This window comes from Podarcis gaigeae (assembly GCF_964106915.1).
Source record: "Podarcis gaigeae genome assembly, chromosome: 4".
Lineage (NCBI taxonomy): Eukaryota > Metazoa > Chordata > Lepidosauria > Squamata > Lacertidae > Podarcis > Podarcis gaigeae.
Window position 1 is genome coordinate 3,882,810 of NC_139677.1, and position 21,421 is coordinate 3,904,230.

Below are 21,421 nucleotides of genomic sequence, written 5' to 3' on the forward strand. Positions count from 1 at the left end.
TAGCCTGGTACCAGAAAGATGGTGCACCTGCCTGAAGAGATCATTCCCAAGGCCCTTTCTTGTGTGGAGCCTCTGCACCTCCTTTGGAGAGGGTACTGGAGAAGGAGCTCCAAAGATGGCTGGCCAAGGGTCCAGGCAGGTTCATATGGGAAAATGCACTATGAAGTAATGGGGTTCCAAGTCATATAAGGCTTAATAGGCTAACACCAGAACTTTGACTTTGGCTCAGAAACCAACTAGCAGTCAGTGCAGAAGCGCAAGCACCGGTGTTACATGTTTGGACCATCTGGTCTCAGTTATAAGTCTGCACCTTTGTATCTTTATTTTCTAGTAGCTACTAAGGAAGAATCTCTAGATTCAAAATGTACAAGGCCTTTAATAAGCCAATTATTGCGCATTGCTGAGGTTTCTCCCTCTTCCCAGTTCAAGTTCGGCAAATTTCCCAGAAAAGAAACTGGATTCCTCTTCAACTTTCACAATGTTTACTTCTACAAGAGCTTAAACCTACATGGCCCTGAAATACTCATTTTAGACATGTTGCTTTATAAAATACCAAATTCTTAAGTGTGCAACTAAAGCAGCTGTTTACATATATTTGCTGATTAAATGCATGCTTTAACTGAAACCTCTCACATTGATTCTGGTAGATGCTCAGGTTGCAACTTCGGAAAACATCTGAAAGAAGGAAGTTTCAGAATATTAAGCATCCGTGCCTTCAAATGTGTTGTGACAAGTTTTCTTTGATGCCTTTAAGGGCACCACAAAGGGCTCATCCACATCTCTGTTTGCCCTGTGGCTTTCCCCCAGGAAAACCAGCAGTTTTGCACCGAGTTGAAACAAATGGCAATTGGCTTTTCCCATGAATTGATGGATTGCCCTTTGTTCTGATTTAGCGCTAAAGAGCAGGTTTTCTGGGGCAAAGACAAAACCCCTTGGACCCATGTCTATAAAGCCTGTCTGGAAACCTTTCAGAAGTGTGGACAAGCCCAAAGAGATGTTGAGCTCTGGCGGCATTTAGAACAGGGCAAAATTAGAGAAATGGCAGGTTAATCTGAATAAGAAGTTAAGAAATAGGAAATCTGTCCATACCTTAACAGCATCAGGTTCTTTTTCCTTGTGGTATTTAGAAGTCTTCAATGTGCAGGTCAAATCATTTATTCTTCAACATATGTTTAGTAACAGTAACAGATTGACCTGCAATTAAAGAATAAACATCAATTAAATAATAAAACATTGAATGACCTAATTCATTCAAGCAGTGACCCACGTGGGTGGCTGCTTTTAAACATGACCATGCAGGGGCTGCACTGCAACTGTTCAGCGGTGACTGTGCCCCTTGACACATAGCCTCATTTTGGCTAAATCACATGTGTAGACCATTCACATAAGAACATAAGAAGAGCCTGGGGGGTCAGGGCGATGGCGCATCCAGTCCAGCATCTTCTTCTCACTGTGAACACCTGGAGGCCTGTGAAAAACTCTCAAGCAGCCCCCAACCACAATAGCAATTGTTATTCAGAAACATATTGCCTGACCAGGCAAGCAGAACATAGAGGAAAGCATATGTGCAAAGCCTACGTAAATCCCCCAGACTTAGAAACCCTTATTCAAAGTAACAAAGGGACATCGGATGAACTCTGAATTTGCATTTCTCTCTACCTTCCCCCACGATGGTCCATCAGTCGCATCCTGTAAGTTCTGACTGGCCAGAGATTGCTTCTGCCGTTGCTGCCACTCTTCAGTAGGAAAAAAAATGTATTGTGATGTCTTCTGACAGTTCACTGTGTAGCTAGCCATGCTTTTAGGCTAGAAGACTTTGTGTTAAAGTTAACATCCCTCAAGTAAGTCTCTTTCTGATGACTGCACACCTCTCACCCCACCACCTAGTGTGCTCTTTCTCCCCTGAGACTGCTGCAGTCCTCCATGCCCCCCCCCTTCTTCAGGCCTGCTCCAATCCTGTGGATGCCTGTGGGAGTTCGCCCTCTTCCCTCCTCACTCTGCATCCCTGCTTCTCAAGTGATGTTTGTTATTTTGCCCTCAGGGTTAGGATTGCAGGAAGTCAGCATTTCTCAAAAGGAAAGTTCTTTTTTCTTTTTAAAACTTTTCGTCAGTGGATTCAGAACACTGCAGGGTTGTGTGTGGACTAAGCTCAAAGGCAGCCTATGAATTCCACATAGAGCAGCAACCAAAACCTGTAGAGTCTGAAGGGACTCCAAGTGTCATATAGTCTACTCCCCTGCAATGCAAGAAACACAACTAAAGAATCCCTTGCAAGCAACTGTCCAACCTGTTTAGGAAACCTCCAATGAAGGAGAGTCCACCACCTTCCAAGATAGTCCCTTCCGTTGTCCAACAGCTCTTGCCATCAGAAACCTATTGCTTATGTTTAGTCAGAATATCCTTTCTTGATTGAAGTCACTGGTTTTCTGTCATTCTGGAGCAGCAGAGAACAATCTTGCTCCATCTTCCATGGGTCAGCCCTTTAGATATTTGAAGGTGGCTATTATATCACCTCTCAGTCTTCTCTCCTTAAGGCTAAACATACCTCATAAGGCTTGGTCTGGCCTTTGCCATGATCATTCCTCCCTAGCTCTATCTGGAACACAGGCCATTACTCTCCTTTGGAACTACTAGCAGCTTGCTCCTCTTTCATGTATTGACCCTTATTTCCCTAATCTCACTGTCTCTGAACCTCCCAATAGTCCAAAGCCAAGTAATTTCCATTTCAAGTTTTCCATCTGGTGTGTTTTAGGCCCATTTTATTTTACCTGGTTGCTTTTTCCCTAGCACTCTGCTACATTCCATATAAGGCAATATCTTCACCTATTCCTATCTCTTTATTCTTATTCTACAATTCAGACAATGTAGGTGCTTACTTACTACTAACCAGCTTATTATTTTATCTTTCTGTAATAGGACTCTAGGCCACAATGCTATTTTGCTCTTTGTCTGCCATTTTGTGTAAATAAACTATATTCATTTAAATTGGCATATGTTTGGTTCTTACAGTTGCTGCAAATAAGCAGGGTATTTCTAAAAGTAATAATGTCCCTTGCAGAAATGTCTGTTGCACACAGTTCTCTCCGGTAAAGTTTCCAAAAATGATTCTTCCACCTACACTTGTGTAAGATGCTGGTTTGTGTGTGTGTATGACACATGAACAGATCTGGTAACACACAGCTTTCAATTGTGAGAACCGGGTGTAGTTTATGGCAAGTTCTGAAATGATGAAAGCATAATAACTTCTACACAGACTGGAACTCTCCAATTGCTCTCATTTCCACTTCTAGTCCTGTTTTAATGAATCAGTGTCATTCAAGGCCTCTGTTATCACAAAAAATCATGTTTGTAGACCTGCTCAAAATTCACACATGGGTTATACCTCCTTCATAGATTGACATAACCTGCTCAGTAGCAGATATGAGTGACATGTGTCTCTCCCCCCCCCCCCCGCATATACACAAGCCTTTAAGAAAAACTATTGAATTAGTTATTTAACTTTGAAAACAATTTGTATTGTGTTCAATAAATGCAGATAAGTAATGCATTTGAAAACCTCCATGCCTCCCTTCCTCTTCATGCTTGTCTGTTAATTTGTTAATTTTTAAAAAGTACTCCTTGCAAAATAATTAGCTCTTATGTCTCCTTTAACACTTGAAAGGTTAGAGCAAAAGGAAAAGCAGGGTGCTTTAATTAAAGAATAAATTATTGAATACTTGGTTTTAATTGATGGAGCTCTTCTGTTATGGTGCATGTTTATAGATATTTTATGGGGATCTGTAATCAAAATCTCTCACACACAGTGAGCGCCTTTAACTGCAGAGGCTAAAAGAAAGAAGGGGCTCACGTTCAGCCGTTTAATTTCCAAGAACCATGTGAAGTGTGGTTGCCATGGCAACAAGACACTAATTGCCAACATAAAATCAAAACCAACCTTGACTGGATCCAGCAGCTTTGCCAAGACTATAAAATCCTTTTTAAAATATTAAAATTGTGTAACGTTTCCTGCCCAATAAAAATAGGAATTGGTGAAGGGTGTCCACACCCAGTCTTCCAGCAGAGGAGCCTGCCTGGGAGCCCAGGCTTCACTTCACACCATGCTTTGATAGTAGACACCACGCATTATCATGTGAATGGAAAGAGACTGTCGTTGCTTTCTTAAGGATGCTGGCATCACTGGGAATAGCAAAATACTATGAAGCAGAATAAAATGAAGAAACAAAAGACAAAGATGGCAACACATTTCCAGAGGGTGGAAGCAAAACAAATCAGCCGGGCATGAGAAAGGGTACTAACATCATGAATACCTCTGGCACTAGCTTGTTAGCGGAGAATCTGAGATGCTTCTGGCTAGGAGGACATTAAAGTCCCTTTTGAGAAAGTGGTAAACAGTCAGAAATGCAGCAACACTCTTCAAAACTTTGCAAGTTTTTTTCTGTTCTGTTTTGTTTGAATCCTCAGCCCAGATTTTAACTTTCAGAGCCCAGTAGGCCGATTAGGTCACCAGAAGCAAATAACAACATTTCATAATACATTGCCATGGAAACAGAATTTAACTATCGGAAATGGAATCCTTTACGTATTTTTGCATGTTTTCATTCTTCAACCATTTAGTTTCCATGGCTCTTTTCCAGGACTCTAATTCACCAGGAACTGTTTTCCCTCAGATCAAAGAAATAATTCAGTGGATGCTTCACTCTCTTGTTCCATCTAATGTAAGAGCATGTAATCTGTTTTTTCCTTATTGTGTTTTTTGTTTACAGGATAATTAATACAAACAGCTTCCTTGTTGTTCTGCTGTAAGCCGCTGTTAATGTTCCCTTTTTACTCTTATTGCTCATCACTGTATGTGGAATATATTGCAACTTGTGCTAGAGTTGGTTCAAGTATTCCCAAGCAAAAAGGGAATGTGATGACCCCGAGGGAGAAATGGAAGGTTTATTGGATGCAGTGTATGAATGGAAGCATCTTAAATGGAAGGTCTTTGTTAGCATGAACTGACTCATCTAAATTTATTTCAAAAGTTGACTTTTTTAAAAATAGAAACCCCATCATAATTGGGTGGGGGATCTGTGCCCCCCCCCAGTGGTTATTGGATGGGAGTTAACCATCAGCCCTAGCCAGCATGACCAATGGTCACAGATAATGGGAGTTATAGTCCAACAATATCTAAGGAGCCACAATCCTGCATTAGGAATCTTTCCATTGATTTCCATAACCCTTGTCAGAGGCAACAAAAGACAAATGATTTGTCTTTCTTCCATCATACAGGTGTTCCAAAAAAAGCAAATTACCATGGATCAAGCCCAGCAGAATAGTGGGTTCTTTAGGAGTTCTGAAAAGCAGCAGTGGCCAAACCAGTACTTATCATGCTTAATAGCTGTTGATATCTCTCTCTTTCATTACTTTGTCCATAAATTATGATATTGGCACTTTGAGTGACAGTGTTCCAATCCACAACTGCCTTGCAGCAACAAAAGGGGCAGCTAAGCAACTGCCATTTCTTGTTTTGTCTATGTCTGAGGCCTCACAAGACCTCAGACATGTTTCCGAGGCCTTGCAAGACCTCAGAACCAGAAGTCAAGTTGAGGCTGGGGGAGGGGCGTGTGACGCCGTGACGCCATGTCACAATGGGATTTCATGGCGTCATGCACACTGCGCACCCATAACCCCGGGGCCAAGTCAGCTCCCCCTGTTGTTTTAGTTGAGATTCCTGCACTGCAGTGGGTTGGACTAGGTGACCCTCGGGGTTTCTTCCAAATCTACAGTTCTTCTATGATTTTATGCTTCTATGATTTTGCAATCACCCAAACCCCAAAGGGGACAAAGGTTGCGTACACACTAAACCATTTGTAATACAAAAATGTAGTTTTTCTCAATTCAGAATCGTTCATGCTTGTCCTCAGCTAGCATGCTGCTTTTATGCTAGATTGATTCTAGGCCTTGCCATCTGCAAGACTGGCTGTGCTTACTTTACAGTATGCACATTTGGACACCCCCTCTTCGATTACGTAGTTTATACAGTGGTACCTCAGGTTATGTACTTAATTCGTTCTGGAGGTCCGTTCTTAACCTGTAACTGTTCTTAACCTGAAGCTAATGGGGCCTCCCACTGCTGCCATGCGATTTCTGTTCTCATCCTGAAGCAAAGTTCTTAACCCGAGGTACTATTTCTGGGTTAGCGGAGTCTGTAACCTAAAGCATCTGTAACCCGAGGTACCACTGTACTGTACATGCATTTTCCCCCTTTCACATACCTAAAGTGAATGAAGGAAGTGGCAATTGCATTCTTGATGCACCCCCACCCCAAGGGTGTGGCTACACCCCCATTGCTGGGGCTGCCGGAACCTGTTTTCAAATGGACACACTGCTTGGACAGAATCAATCTGCAATGAGCTTTCATTTTCAGAATGAAACCAGTTTCTCAAGAAGTACTTTTCAGGGACAAATGCAACATATCTCGATTGTGTGTGGAATATGTAAAACAACAAGAACAAGTACCCAGACTCCACTGATTCTAGAATAAGATTTTGTGTATACACAGTCCATGATGCATACAAGAAGCAGGTTCCTCTAGTATTTTGCTCAAAACTGGTCTGAAGTATGTAGCGGATGGGAGGGTGTAGCATAGTCACCAAGTCTATGAGTCAATATTTGGTTCAATTCCACATTAGAAGATCGTTGCTGAATTAGACAGATAGCCAATGTAGACTACTAGCAGAAAGAAAAAATTCCATAAAATGAAGACAAATTTCAAAACAAACTCCTACGACTACTGTGCTTACTGATAAGTCCTCATGCCTCTGACAATTTTAAAGCTTTCACTTGCCCCCAACTGAAGTAGGTTGCTGAAGAATGTCTTCCTACCTTCACATCCTGCAGACGGGGCTGCAGAAGTGGGAGAACAACCTTTGCTCACTCTTTTAGCCACACAGCTGCACCAGTTGTAGGCATCCCAGTAATTACTGCCATTAACAGAGCTGCAAATGCACATGTTGTTATAGCACTATTAAGGGCATAATGTGTACAACAGAAGCTGTTTGCAGTGGAAAATGTAGGTTAGCTGCTCTAATGGACTGCATGTGATGTGCAGAAGGGGGTTCTTTTTTCTTTTCTTTTTTACACAACCCTCACAAAAAAGGCAATGCAGTAAATCAGTCTTGATTTAAAACAGCAAAGGCAGGGAATGTCAGCCACTTGAGTAGATGTGGACAAGCATAAGCCTAATGACTTCTTTTGTTCATCTGCCATGTGGAACTATTCCAACATTCTTATCTAAGATGTGAATGAGGTGCGCTAATAGCTCTGTGTGCTTCTACTCCTGGAACTGAGAAGCTAATGCAGGTAGCATGCCCTCAGTCGTTTTGGCATTAATGATGTGAAATGACTCAGCCGGCTGCTCTCGACAAATCTGAATTGGCAAGGCCCAGAGTTGGAGAAGGGGCTGCACTGGGCTTCCTTTGCAAACTGGCTGTGACCTTCAGCCAGCTCCAGACGCTAGCTCATGTCATTTCTTGTTAAAGTTATCACAGGTGAGATATGGATATAAACAACAGTTGCCTCAGCCCTGCACACTTGCTAATAAGTGTCACAGAATACACAGGGGAACTCCCGTGCAGATCGTTAGACAAACGGCAAGAATGAAAGGAAGGACGGCTTGTCAATCCATCTTAAGTCAAGCTGGATGCCCTCCTGATCTAGGTTAACCTAGATTCCACATACAGGCAAGTACCACGCATTGAATGCCACACCACCAACCCAGCCTTGGCAAGGGTAGCCAACGTGGCATCAGGTTCGTGATCTCTGCTATACAAACTGTCAAATAACAGGCAATGGTGCTGATTGACTGTAAAGGAGAAAAACGGTTCTATGTCCCTACTCCCAATATCTGATCAGTGCCCATTGTGGACAGGCGGTGGGTGCACTATTATTACTACAGGAACAATATGAAGCTACCCCATCCAGCCATCTTTAGCAGGCAGTGGCGCTCTCTCCCCTAGGCCTCAGGCAGAGTTCTCCCTAACCTTGCTACCTAGGTGTATCACATAGAAACTTGCCTCCATGTACTGGACTGGGGCCGCAGTGCGGAATAAGAATTGTATGCCAAAGTTGTTGGAGCAGTTACATTTTTTAAAAGGAACACACACACAAATCACTCACAATTTCTTTTTCTTCTTTTTGCCTAATAAGGGTCTAAATGATCTAGCCAAGCACTGTGAACTTTAACTAATCATTTCATGCTCCAGTAATAGCACCTATTATTTGACGTCACTCCTCATATTGGCAGGAAATCCAGACATATTCCAGGCAAGAGACATTTTAAGTGACTTCTGATTTCCAAATGTGCTCTCTTTAGTATGCATGGACCAACTTCAAGATATAATAGATCTATATGAGCACAAGGCTGGTGTCATTTTTACTCTCATCAGTTGCGTTTAAAAGTTCAAGCTACACAAATCATTTAGGTTTACAGCACAGTTACACTTGGACAACCTACAGAGCTCCCCCTGAAGTAAAGGCACCCAGCAGGCTCTGCGTGCCAATGGCTGACACCCAGAATTTGGAGCCACTGTAGGGACCATTGTGGGTACTGAAGTGTTTGGTGGGCATCTGTCTGTCTCGGGAGACAACAGATGTGTGTGCCTTTAGGGGTGAAGTCAAACTGTTGAAAGTTACATCGCCAGCTGTGGCTGTAGAGACTGATACAGGAGAGAGATGTTTTGTTGCAGGTGGGGCAGATGAAGGCGCCAAGTTGTGCTGATGCACATTCACCAAGGTGTTTCTTCTCTCTGCACTCCTCCCAATGGTCATTTGTCCTCTGGTCATTGCTATGGATAAACAACCGGACTGTCTCCAGGCATTGCAGGGTTAATGTTGCCAGCCTTCATGTCACGTTTGCAGACATCTTCTTAGCACAGAGTTTGTCTGCCAACAGGCCTGGTTGCCTGAACCTAGCTTCCTGTAGATCACCTACTTGGGGATCCTGCCATCTTCCATTCTGTGGACATGACCAATCCAGTGCAGATGTTGCAGAGACAGGATTGTGGACATGCTGGGAATGTGGGCTTGGGAGAGAGAGCACGTCTTTGTTTGCACAATCTACACTATCCAAATGCATGTTTTGAGCAGCCATTTTGGGATGAGAAATTTGGAATGGAAAATCAGTGGGGAAAGGGCATTGCTCTGCTCCAGTTAAGCCAATACTTTGTGCAAGGGTTCAAAACCCACATCTGTAAGATTAGGCATGTATCTGAAACTGTGGAGAAAAATACCTGCTGAAGGTACAATTTGTAGAAGGGGGGAAAGTGGACAATGAAAGGGTTGAGCCCCTTTCTCCCTTGCAGTTCTTCATTCTAAATCCCCCCTTTCCCCAAAGTGGCTATGTTATATATAACATCCAGGGGATAATATACACTAGCATGTAATATGTAACTAGTCCATCAGCACCACAGAAAAAAGCTGAGAAAGAGAGTTGCTTTGAAGGTGTTTTTTAAAACCTTATAATTGAAAAGATTGCGTTCTTGGAATGTGCTGAAAACCCATTTTGCCTGTGGGCCTAACCTTCCCCTAAAAACCTATTTCTAAAGAGCATCTGGGCATGCAGGAGAAAGCAGCCTGTGGTTCCAGGCTGTGGCAGTATGGGTTGGCAACACTGCCCTAGCAGCAGCCGTCATTTCCTTCTGCTGTGTTGGCATTGGGTCTGCAAATTCTTCTTGATGAAGAGAAGCAGAAAAACAGCCCCAGCCATTGCATGTCACAATAGAAGAGGTATGTGGGGAGGAATACCTGGGGAGGTATGTGGGGGGCAGGCAGCAGGGAGAGAGGCGGGAGAAGAGACAAGCATACAACATCAAGATGGGAAGGAGAACCACCCTTTCTGGATGCATTTTGCTAGAGCCTGAGACAGCCGGCATGTCTTTCAGCAGGAAAGCCCTCCACTTATGGCACCAAGAGGAGCAACACACAAATGCCAGTTGGTGCAATTGCCCATAAGAGGCTCTTGCAGTCAACTCAACTGGCTAATTAACCAAAATAACAGCTAGGCTGGCAACTCAGCAGCCAGCTGGCAATTCTAGCAGTAGCTAAATTCCTGACAAAATTCTGGAAATAAAAATGAGCTTGCAACAGTGCTGAAGAGGGAGCTCAGGGCTGAAAGAGGGCAAGGCTGCAAAGCTAGGGAAAGGTTGGGGGCTTTATAGCTTCCTGTAAAAGCAGTAAAGGTACAGCCTGGATACATGATTCAAAGTCAATTCTCAAGATTAAAAAGAAGCACCTTGGCAATGTACTTCACAGGATACATGCCTTCAATAATAAATGATGAACTCATAAATCAAGGTTGCTGCAAAAGTGGACTTCAGGTTTCTTCGAGGTTAATATCAGGCAACATATCAGATTCTGTTTGTCTCTAGCTGGATACAATCCCTTATTAGCACTGAAATGTGTGGTAGGGGTATTGTCTTCAGGCTGCGATTTTGTCAGATAAGACTGTGACAAAACAGGTTTCGCAGGCCTGGGAAAGAACACCAAAACCTGCAACCGCCCTTTGTAGCCTTTCAAACAGCCACAAAACTTCTTTACCCAATGTGGTGGGCAGATGAATATACTCACTATGGGAGCAGTACCTCTCATTTAACATCTTCAGCACTCAGATAAAACTATTGTCCATCGCTCGCCTCTACTAACTACTACAACAACAGACATTCCTGTTTCCTTGAGGAGGTCTTTATTTCTGGCCAGAACAGCTGAGAGAGCGGGATCTTGTATGAAGGTGGAATTCTCTCGTACGTCTGTGCAATGGGTCCAGGGCTTGTCAAACCACTGGGTGTGAAGGATAAGTCCCAGGGTCCACTTTATTATTTTTTTAAAAAAACTAACATTCACTCCAAAGGAATCAGAAAACCAGATTAGCAGAAAACTGGATAAACTGACAAGCATTTAGCACACACAAAAGGAGCCAGGACACTTCCAATACAAGACAGAAAATAAAACTGGGATTGGAACCATGAAAACAAGTCAAAACAACTGAGCAGGATCACACACATTCGTTTTGTACATCTATTGTTTGATTGCAGCTTTTATATGAGCACCAAACAGGGGAAAGTAAAAATAAATAAATAAAAGTTGAAGCATGCTGAGGACACAAAGTTTGCTGTTGCAGGCTGGAGAGACCATTGGAAAACTATCCTACAGGGATAGCTGGGGAAAGAAAAAAAGGAGGTGGGAGCAGACCACCCCCAACACAGCTCCCGGGTAAGCAAGCAAACCCCATTCAGGAGCTGTTTTAGGACTGGTTCAGAAGAGGGACAATTTTGTATTTGTTTTTTCCACAGATTGATGTTTGATCTGATTCAGCAGTAAATAGCGGGTTTTCCCAGGACATTACCAACAAAAAAACCCCCTCAGACCTGTGATAATAGACCAATGCAAAATAGTAGAAATTGTGGGAGAAATGAAAGTGTGGATGGCACACAATTTAATTCTCACAAACCTATGAGAATTTTGCATCATTTCAAAGACATATCAGTTTGTCTTCAGAGAGCTAGAAATCCATGCAGAACTGGGTGATTTCCTCCTCCATAACTGAGGGAAGCAATTTCCCAATGAGTTATGTGCTGAACTTCCTTTTACAGATTAACAAGTTAAATCCTTTCTGATTAAACCATTAAGAAAAATGTACACCCTTTGAACCATCCCATAAATGCTATTGATGGCAAGTAGCTCATTCCTTAAGACAAAACATCAGTGCCATCATGATGAGTTCTGCTGTTGCAGAAATTGTGGCTGAGCTAAAAATAATAAATAAAAATAAAAATCAGCATCTTTGGCTTCAGTAAACTGGCACCATGTGCTCAGTAATGCCAAAGTCAATAATAGCTCCTCTCATGATGGTGTTACAGTCTAAGCACTGCTGCAGGCCTTTGCTAGTCTTGAACATGGGGATCAAAGAGATAAAAGGAATGAAACTCTGTGGCTTCCACTTTATTTTCTAACACTCTGAGGAGCTTTACATGAATTCAATTGTCAGTGACATTGTGTCATTGATCTCTCTTAATATATCTTTTAAATCAGTAGGGCATCCGTCCCCCCCACTTCATTGCCTTCAAGGAAAGACCGGGAATAAAAGCAGTTGAGTGTGTGAGTCTCTTGAAAGAGCCACAAATGAAGTGGGAGTTTTCTTAAGGAGAGAAAATATCTGAGCTTTGCAGGTGGGATGGAGAAGAACTTTTACTTCCCAACATGCACTGAACCAGTTGAAAAGCTGCCAGTGCCATAAGCTTCTTCATATTTGTTATGTACTGAGTTGAATAGGATCCAAACTGCAGCAGTCTGATTGGTCCTAGAACAATGCAGCAATATGATTGGTTGGCAGGAACCACCCAATCATGCTCCAGATATAAGTGAATCCACAACCTGATTGGCTTACAGTAGAATTCCAGAATTAGCCAATCATGTGCAGCCCATTGTGTAAAGAATGTATATAAAGCAGATACTTTGAGGGGACATTATTCATTCCTCCTCACCACTATGAGCTGAATAAAGAGCATGAAATCACTTTGCGACTCTGAGTATATTTCACTGGCGACGAAGGTGGGATCCCGCTGAGCTGACTGCCACGCACAGCACCGCAGCACCGCCACCTGCCGCACCGCTGCCTCGCACCGTGTATCCAGGCTTCAGCTCCGGGACACAAGGAACTCAGAATGGCAACCGACAGCAGCTTCTCGCCGTTCAACCCAGCAACGGGAGACTGGGAAGCGTACGCCTCCCATTTTACCTTCCTCCTAGAAGCCAAAGGGGTCACCGATGAAGAAGACGCCAAGAAGAGGGCGATATTCTTCAGCGTCTGCGGAGAGGAGACATTTGAAATCGCCCGGGCTCTCCTTGCGCCTGAAGACGTCGCTACTGTTCCATACAAAACAATAATGGAACAGCTTAAGGGGCACTTTTCGCCACAGCCCTCAGTGGTGGCTCGTCGAAATGCCTTCTACGCAAAGCGGCAAGCCCCTGGGGAAACCATAACTGGGTTTGTGACCTCTCTCCGCCAAACCGCCCGGTTCTGCAACTTCTCAGAGCTGGAGAACATGCTTCGGGACCGCCTCGTCGGTGGCCTGAAGGATGAGAAGCTGCAACGACGCCTCTACGCTAAGAAGGACCTAATGTTCCAGGTCGCTCTGGAGGAGGCCCTGGCAACGGAAGCTGCCGAGAGGTCGACGCAAGAGGCACGGCCAAGCCAGCCGTCCCAACCGAGGGTCCACCACGAAGACCTCACCAACGACTCAGGATCCGACAGGGAGGAGGTGCACCGAGTACAGCAGTGCACTCAAGCAGCCCACATACCACAGCTGCCTCGACGAGAAGGAGGGAACTGCGCAAGCTGCGGGGAAAGTCACGAGAGGAGGACCTGCCGTTTCCGCAACGTAGAGTGCAGGCAGTGCAGAAAATTGGGACACATCGCCCGGGTGTGTCGGGCTCGGCCCACCCGACGCCAGGCATCAGATGACCAATCCAAGAGCCCCAGGTCCCGGGGCCCAACGCACCAAGGCAACTCGACGGAGCTCACGGACGTCCAGGTATACCAGTTGCCCTACCCCAACATAGAGAAAATTTATGTAGAGGTACGGATAGAGGGGGCCCCATGCCACATGGAGCTTGACACAGGTTCAAATCTATCCATAATCTCGGCAAGGACCTTAAGGAAACTGTGTCCTACTGGGGGTCCCAAACTCAGGCCAGCCCCATTCACCCTCCGGGACTTCCAGAAACGTAAGGTCTCCACAATGGGGGTGGGGACCTTCAGGGTGCAATACCGAGGGCGGACGCGGCAACTGGACTTGCTTGTGGTCAAGGGCCCCTACATTAGCTTACTGGGATTGGCATGGTTTGGACCACTGGGGCTAGCCATCACCGGGGTGAACCACACTACCTTACAAGTGGACGTGGATGCCATATGCAAGGAATTTCCAGAGGTTTTCAATGGGAAATTGGGACAGTATACGGGCCCCCCCATTGCTCTACAGCTTGACCCCGCAGTACGACTGGTCAGGCTAAAGGCCCGCCGGGTCCCGTTCGCCCTGAAACCCCGTATAGACGAGGAATTGGACCGGCTTGTGGAGCAAGGAGTGCTGGAGCCGGTGCCCAATGCCCCCTGGGAAACCCCAATCGTCACACCCGTCAAGCCTAATGGTTCAGTCCGCATCTGCGCAGACTACAAATGTACCATAAACAAGGCCCTCACGGCCCATGCATACCCAGTGCCAGTGGTCAGCCATGTCCTTGCCACCCTGGCTGGGTCGAAAATTTTTGGCAAGCTGGACTTGGCCCAAGCATATCAACAGCTTCCAGTAGATGAGGCCACAGCAGAGGCACAGACAATTGTGACGCACAGAGGAGCGTTCAGGGTAAAGCGGCTGCAATTCGGTGTCAGTGTGGCACCAGGCATATTCCAGAATCTAATGGACTCGCTCCTTAAAGGGATTCCTGGCGTCACCCCCTTCTTCGGTGATGTGTTGATTGCCGGGCCCACACCAGAGGAGTTTGAGGACCGCCTCCGCACCGTTCTGCACCGTTTCCAGATGGCGGGTCTCAAGGTGAAGCGGGAAAAATGTCTACTAGGAGTGCCTCAGGTGGACTTTTTGGGATTTATGGTGGACGCAGAAGGGGTCCACCCAACTGGGGACAAGGTACGGGCCATTTGTGATGCCCCAGCACCCAAGAGCAAGACTGAACTTCAGGCCTTCTTGGGACTATTGAACTTTTACCATTCCCTCCTTCCCCACAAAGCGGCGGTAGCGGAGCCCCTACACAGACTCCTGGACAAGCGGGCCCCTTGGGTGTGGGGCCAGCGCCAGGAGGCTGCATTCCAGGCAGTCAAGGACCTGCTTGTCTCAAACTCGGTCTTGGCACACTTCGACGAGAGGCTGCCGGTGGTGCTAGCATGCGACGCCTCGCCCTATGGCATTGGCGCTGTCCTGGGACACCAACTCCCAGATGGAAGAGAGGTACCGGTAGCATACTTTTCCCAGACACTCAACGCAACCGAGCGGAACTACTCGCAAATAGACAAGGAGGGGCTCGCAATCGTGAAGGGAGTAAAAAAATTCCATGATTTCTTGTACGGGCGGCCCTTCACCGTGGTGACTGACCACAAGCCGTTGCTTGGCTTGTTTGCTCCCGAAAAGCAGACCCCCCAAGTGCTGTCTCCTCGTGTCCTCAGGTGGTCAATTTTCCTTGCCAGCTACCAGTATGCACTGATTCACCGCCCGGGGAAGGCGATGGGCCATGCGGACGCCCTCAGCAGGCTACCACTACCAGAAACAGGCCCCGACCCAGCACCTGCACAAGAGGTTATGAGCCTGGAGCTGCTTCCTGACCGCCCCATTCAGGCACAAGAAGTTGCACACCATTCCAAGAAAGATAGGGTCATCTCCCGGGTCCTGGACTGGGTGTGGAGGGGATGGCCCAGCAGCAGTCCTGGGCCAGAATTCGCTGGCTACACAACCCGCAAACATGAACTGTCGGCCCACAAGGGGTGCCTGTTATGGGGAAGCAGGGTTGTTGTTCCCCAGCCCCTCCGCAAAAGGGTCCTCACAGCCCTACATGAGACACACCCAGGGGTAGTAAGAATGAAGGCCCTGGCCAGGAGTTATGTGTGGTGGCCAGGGATCAACGGAGAGATAGAGGCCTGGGTCAAACACTGCCAGGCCTGCCAAGAATCCCGCCCAGATCCCCCAAGGGCCCCAGTCCAGTCCTGGGAGTCTGCCCGAGCACCATGGTCACGCCTGCATGTGGACTTCGCTGGCCCCTTTCAGGGGAAAACATTCTTCATAGTGGTGGACTCCTACACCAAATGGCTGGAAGTTGCACTGGTACCGTCCACTTCTACATCCGCAGCCATCCAGGTACTACGCAGGCTCTTTGCAACCCATGGGCTCCCTGACACTCTCGTCTCAGACAATGGGACTGCATTTACGTCAGGAGAATTCCAAACCTTCACAGCGCAGAACGCCATCCGCCACATCCGTTCGGCGCCATTCCACCCTGCCACCAATGGCCAAGCAGAACGCATGGTGCGGACCACCAAGGACACCCTTCGCCGCATGACGCAAGGGGATTGGGAGTACCGCCTTGCCACATTCCTCCTAGCACAGCACAGCACCCCCAGCTCAACAACTGGCCGGAGCCCCGCTGAACTACTAATGGGTCGGCGCCTTGCAATCAGATTGGACCGCCTTCACCCCGATAGAGCTCAGGATGAGGTAGTGGTGGGGGAAGGCAGGAACCCCTGGACCTTCAAGGCCCAGGACCCAGTGTACGCAAAGAATTTTGGGGCAGGCCCAGCATGGGTACCTGCCACAGTCACCAGGGTCACTGGCCCCGTGTCGTACGAGGTGCTAACGGATGGGGGGCAATGCTGGCGCCGCCACTGCGACCAGATACGGCGACGATTCCCGGGAGAAAACCAGGAGGAGGAAAGGTCAGAGGAGTCCCAAGGGAACAGCGGGGCAGTGAGGCCCATAGAGCAGGAGGGGGCAGCAGGAGAGGCAGAATCAGTAAATACAGAGAGGACCTGCGAGGCCGAAAGGACACCGGAGCCAGAACCACGACTGAGCGAGCCGGTTGCGCCAGACCAAACAGCCCCATCACAGCCAGCATCCTTGGAACACGAGCCAGAACCTGAACCCCGGACCAGGGAACACCCCAGGCCACAACGCACACGTAGGCCGCCGGCGTACCTCGAGGACTATGAATGCGACCTCCCGGGCAGGACTGGAACTTAGAGGGGAGGGGTGTTATGTACTGAGTTGAATAGGATCTAAACTGCAGCAGTCTGATTGGTCCTAGAACAATGCAGCAATATGATTGGTTGGCAGGAACCACCCAATCATGCTCCAGATATAAGTGAATCCACAACCTGATTGGCTTACAGTAGAATTCCAGAATTAGCCAATCATGTGCAGCCCATTGTGTAAAGAATGTATATAAAGCAGATACTTTGAGGGGACATTATTCATTCCTCCTCACCACTATGAGCTGAATAAAGAGCATGAAATCACTTTGCGACTCTGAGTATATTTCAATATTCTATTTCTCTTGCTGTACTCATGACATGAACAGTGGGTTTCCTTTCCAATCCTATTTGCTAACCCTAAACAGTCTATAAAAATATACAACCCAATGGCAAGAAAGCCATAGATCATTGAATCACTGACACCTTCCAATGGCCCTCCTACCCTCTGTAGAACATTAACATGTGTTAATATTCGCCAATATATATTTTTTTAAAGCTACAAGCTGTTCCTGGTATAAAACTGAGTTAGAAACTATTCTGAGGTGGAGGAATGTGACTGAACACCTAACAAGGTTCAAGTATATTGTAACAATGTCAAGAAATCATTTTTCATGCATTAAATTATTCTACCATCTCTATTCTTCCCTGTGGCTGACAGATGTTTAGAGGAGAAAATACCTCTAATTCATTCTCACTAAGCTGTCCCACACATCTCTTTTTCATCTAAAAAGAATTCCCTTGTGATTCCACAAATGTGTGTACTTTCTGCACAGCCCAAGGACATACACAAAAATTTGCAAGGGGCAAGTGAGGGAGGACCCAAATCCTATCAGATAGTAAGAAAGGAAAGCACCCTTCTGATTTCAATTTGTTTTGCCCACATATCTCCATGAGGGGCTCCTGTGCTGGAAATAAATCATAGTAGGCATTTGTGATAACAGAATGTGTCTGCTTTCTCACATTTATCATTACATTAGAGGCGTTTCTTGCTAAACACCTCTGGAGAAAAATCTACATTTTAAGAAGATTGGGTATTGTAGATTTGGCAACACTGTGCAGCTGAAAAAAGTGCACAAAAGGGCAAAGCAAATGATCAGAAGGCTGGAGCTTTTCCCCATTGTGTTACAACGTGAGTGGGGGGTTAAATAAATAATGGATGAAGAAGAAGAAGAAGAAGAAGAGGAAGAGGAAGAGGAGGAGTTTGGATTTGATATCCCGCTTTATCACTCCCCTTAAGGAGTCTCAAAGCGGCTAACATTCTCCTTTCCCTTCCTCCCCCACAACAAACACTCTGTGAGGTGAGTGGGGCTGAGAGACTTCAGAGAAGGGTGACTGGCCCAAGGTTACCCAGCAGCTGCAGGTGGAGGAGCGGAGACGCGAACCCGGTTCCCCAGATTACGAGTCCACTGCTCTTAACCACTACACCACACTGTATCACTGGAAATGATACAGATGTACATAATTATGCATGATTTGGAGAAAGTGAGTAGAAAGATGATTTGCTTCCTGTCCCATAGAAGTTCAGGACAGACAAACAAAGAACTTGGTCACATGAGACATATTTAAACTATGGAATTCACTTCCACAAGATGATGTGGTGGCCATCACCTTGAGTGCCTTTAAAAGGGATCTGGACAAACGTGTGAAGGATAAAACCACTACCAGTCACGACAGAGATTATATATGGCCTGCAGGATCATAAGCGGCATGCCTCTGAAGACCAGTCTCTGAACTGCGGTGGAAGAGGACCACAGGTCTCCTCGGCTGCCTGCAGGCTCCCTGGTGCATCTGGTTAGCCACTTTGAGAACAGGGGGCTGGATTAGGTGGGCTGTTGGTCTGATCCAGCAGACCTCTTATTATGTTCTTATGGTAGGGGAGAAAGTGAGTTGTGACTATGTGAATAATACAACTGGAAAATCTCAAAGCCAAACAGGGGAGGAGACAAAGTAGGAGACAAAGGGACAAGAATAATGGAAGGCAGGAAACAGGAAGCAGAAGACGGCTTAATAATTTAGAATGGGGAAATTTATCTAATCAGGAAGTGTCATTCAGTCAGAATCTATTATCAATTCCCCAGCTCTAAACAGATTTAGTCTAAACAGGAACAACATCCTATACTGAATAAACACATTCTACAAAATGTGTATCTAGACTTGAAGAAATGCTGCAAAACAGAATGGTACTGTTGAGAAGACCACCCTATATTCTTACACAGCTATAATGGAGAAATTCGCTTAACCAGGATTTAAAGCTGATAGCAACTCTGGCTAAATGGAAATCTGATGAACTTTCACCTCTGTGAACATCTGCGCTGGAGCAGTAATGCCTCACTTTGATTAAGGTGAGCCAGGAGAGTACCAATCTCATGATAGCCTAACTACAAGTTTGTTAAATCTGCACTGCTCCAACATAACTTGTGATATATTTGCAAGACCACAATGAATGTTGCAGATGTTCAAAAAGGCCTGAGGTGAAGTGTGGTTTAGCCACCACAGAAGCCACAGCCCAGCTGCTCATGGCGGCTGCAGCAGCAAGTAAGGGGGGACAGGGCAACTGGGTCCAATCTCTGCACCAGCTCCAAGCCGGTCTGGATCAGGCCCAATGTCATGCAGCAACAGCAGTGAGACAGGCCAATATGCTATAGTTAGCACTAAATGGCGGGATGCTAGGTTGCTGTTGATGGTGGCTTCCTAACTCCCTACAGTGCTTTTTCCATTTTACTCTTTTTTGCTATCTATTTCACTTATTTTCTTCCTCTTTGCAAATGTTTCTTTCTCTCTTTGCCTGCTGTTCTGTGCACAATTCTATAGTTGAACAGTGAGAGCATTTATCACAAGTGGATAGTCAGACAATCCTTGGGTTCTTGCTCCTATCTATAAGGTGTCTGTAGGTAATTGTATGCATTACATAGTGCAGAATATAGTCACTGTTAATGAATTAGCAAGTGCTAGAGATTGTTTATGCAGTTTTCCACAAAATTTTCATTATAGCAATAGTCTGTGCACCTCTGACAGCATTCCTGGCAGCAGTTACAGGAACAGCATCTTTGGGGAGAAAGCCATAAGGAAGAAGCTTATTAAATTTTGTAAATCATCGGGCTTGTCTGCAAATGCATGGCTTTGTAGTTGATTCAGTTGTTGGCTTTGAAAGTCTGCTATTAGGTCCATTAAACAGGCCCAGAGTTTAACTTGCCTTGTAAATTACAGAGAGAAGAAAAGGAGACACAGCACCTTGTTTTTAAAAGAATACAACACCTGCATTGCAGTACACAAAGAAGTATGTTGAGAGCACATGCTGCATACTGTTCTTCATGAATATAAATGGATGGACCTAGAGCCTGGATCTTGATCACCAGGTATGCAGACACCCAGTTCTCAATCGTAAAACTGAGCCAGGCTTTGCTACAAGATGGCCAAGGATCAGATCATGTGCTCAGAGCCTAGGCTCAAGTATTTCACCAGGATACAAGGCAATTTCACTCTGTACTGGAAGTGGGAAATGAAGCATTAGCAACATCTGGGTCCATACCTGTTGGAAAGAAGGTAACATTGAACAATACTGTACAAATAATCTGCTTGCGTGGGCATAGCCAGAATTTATATTGTGGGGGAGAACCATGTTACCTGTGATGCGAGTGGTCAGTTTGTGGACTATCACTCAGTTGGGTTGCCAGGGGCATCACCCCCGCCAAACTGCCACACCTTTGCAGCCCCCTCCCTTTACACCTGACGAAAATTCCTTCCTCTCCCTTTACAGCACCCCAAACCCCCCTCCCATCAGAGCTGACCCCAAATCACCCCTCCCTTTGCACCTTGCCAACCCCAAACTCCACCTCCAGTTACACCACTGGCAGGGGAGAGGGGAATGAAGGGGAGAAACTCCTTATCCCCTTCACCATCCCTCTGCACTCACACACATGCCGAGAGAGAGAGAGAGAGAGAGAGAGAGAGAGAGAGAGAGAGAGCGCGCTAGCTGTGGGAGGCTATTGCAGTGAGGAGGGGAGAAAGAAGTCTGCGTTTCAAAATGTCAACTTTTTCTCTCCTTCCCAAAGCAGCAGCCATGGCTGTGGCAGCAGCGTGGAGGAGAGCAGACCAAGAGCAGACTTTCTCTCTATCAGCAGTGGCAGAGGGACTGTAGGAAGGCTTGAAAACCCACCCTGCCCAACTGCATCCACCTCCAGTTCCTTCCTCCTCACTCACCCGCTTGGCCAAAGAGCAGCCCAAGAAAGAGGAGCAGGCAGGACATGCTGGGGGAGCTCCTCAGAGCAGCCGTCCAGAGCTGCTACCACTTTTCCTCCTTGGCCTGAGACTGAAATGGTAGCGTTGGTATGAGGTGGCTGTTTCTCTGAGACCCAACTGGACTGGCCATCACCTGCACCACTTGCCTGGACCTCCTCTGCCTGCCCAAGCCACCTGCCTGCTGTTCCGTTGTCATGCTACAATACGTGTGGCCATCTTTGGGCAGCCACAGAAACTGAAGTGTGTTGACATTCTTACAATCTTATTATATACTAATATTTACTTAATGCATTTTAGTAAAGCCTTCCTGTCATATTAACACAAACAAATGGTCCAAACTATTTTCAAGCCCACTTCAAGAGCTGATAGTTATGTGCTCTCTGGCCCAGGCTT

The 21,421-nt window shown here is 46.1% G+C and overlaps 1 long non-coding RNA gene across 1 annotated transcript in view; it reads right to left on the minus strand.

The window, feature by feature from the left end:
• Nucleotides 1-649: 649 nt before the first annotated feature.
• Nucleotides 650-21,421, minus strand: part of LOC310844138 — a 96,240-nt gene continuing 75,468 nt past the window's right edge. The window contains exons 2-3 of the long non-coding RNA XR_014563980.1: nucleotides 1,090-1,194; nucleotides 650-675 (exon numbers count right to left, since the gene is read on the minus strand). This is a non-coding gene — a long non-coding RNA (uncharacterized lncRNA). The remainder of the gene's footprint in view (nucleotides 676-1,089; nucleotides 1,195-21,421) is intronic.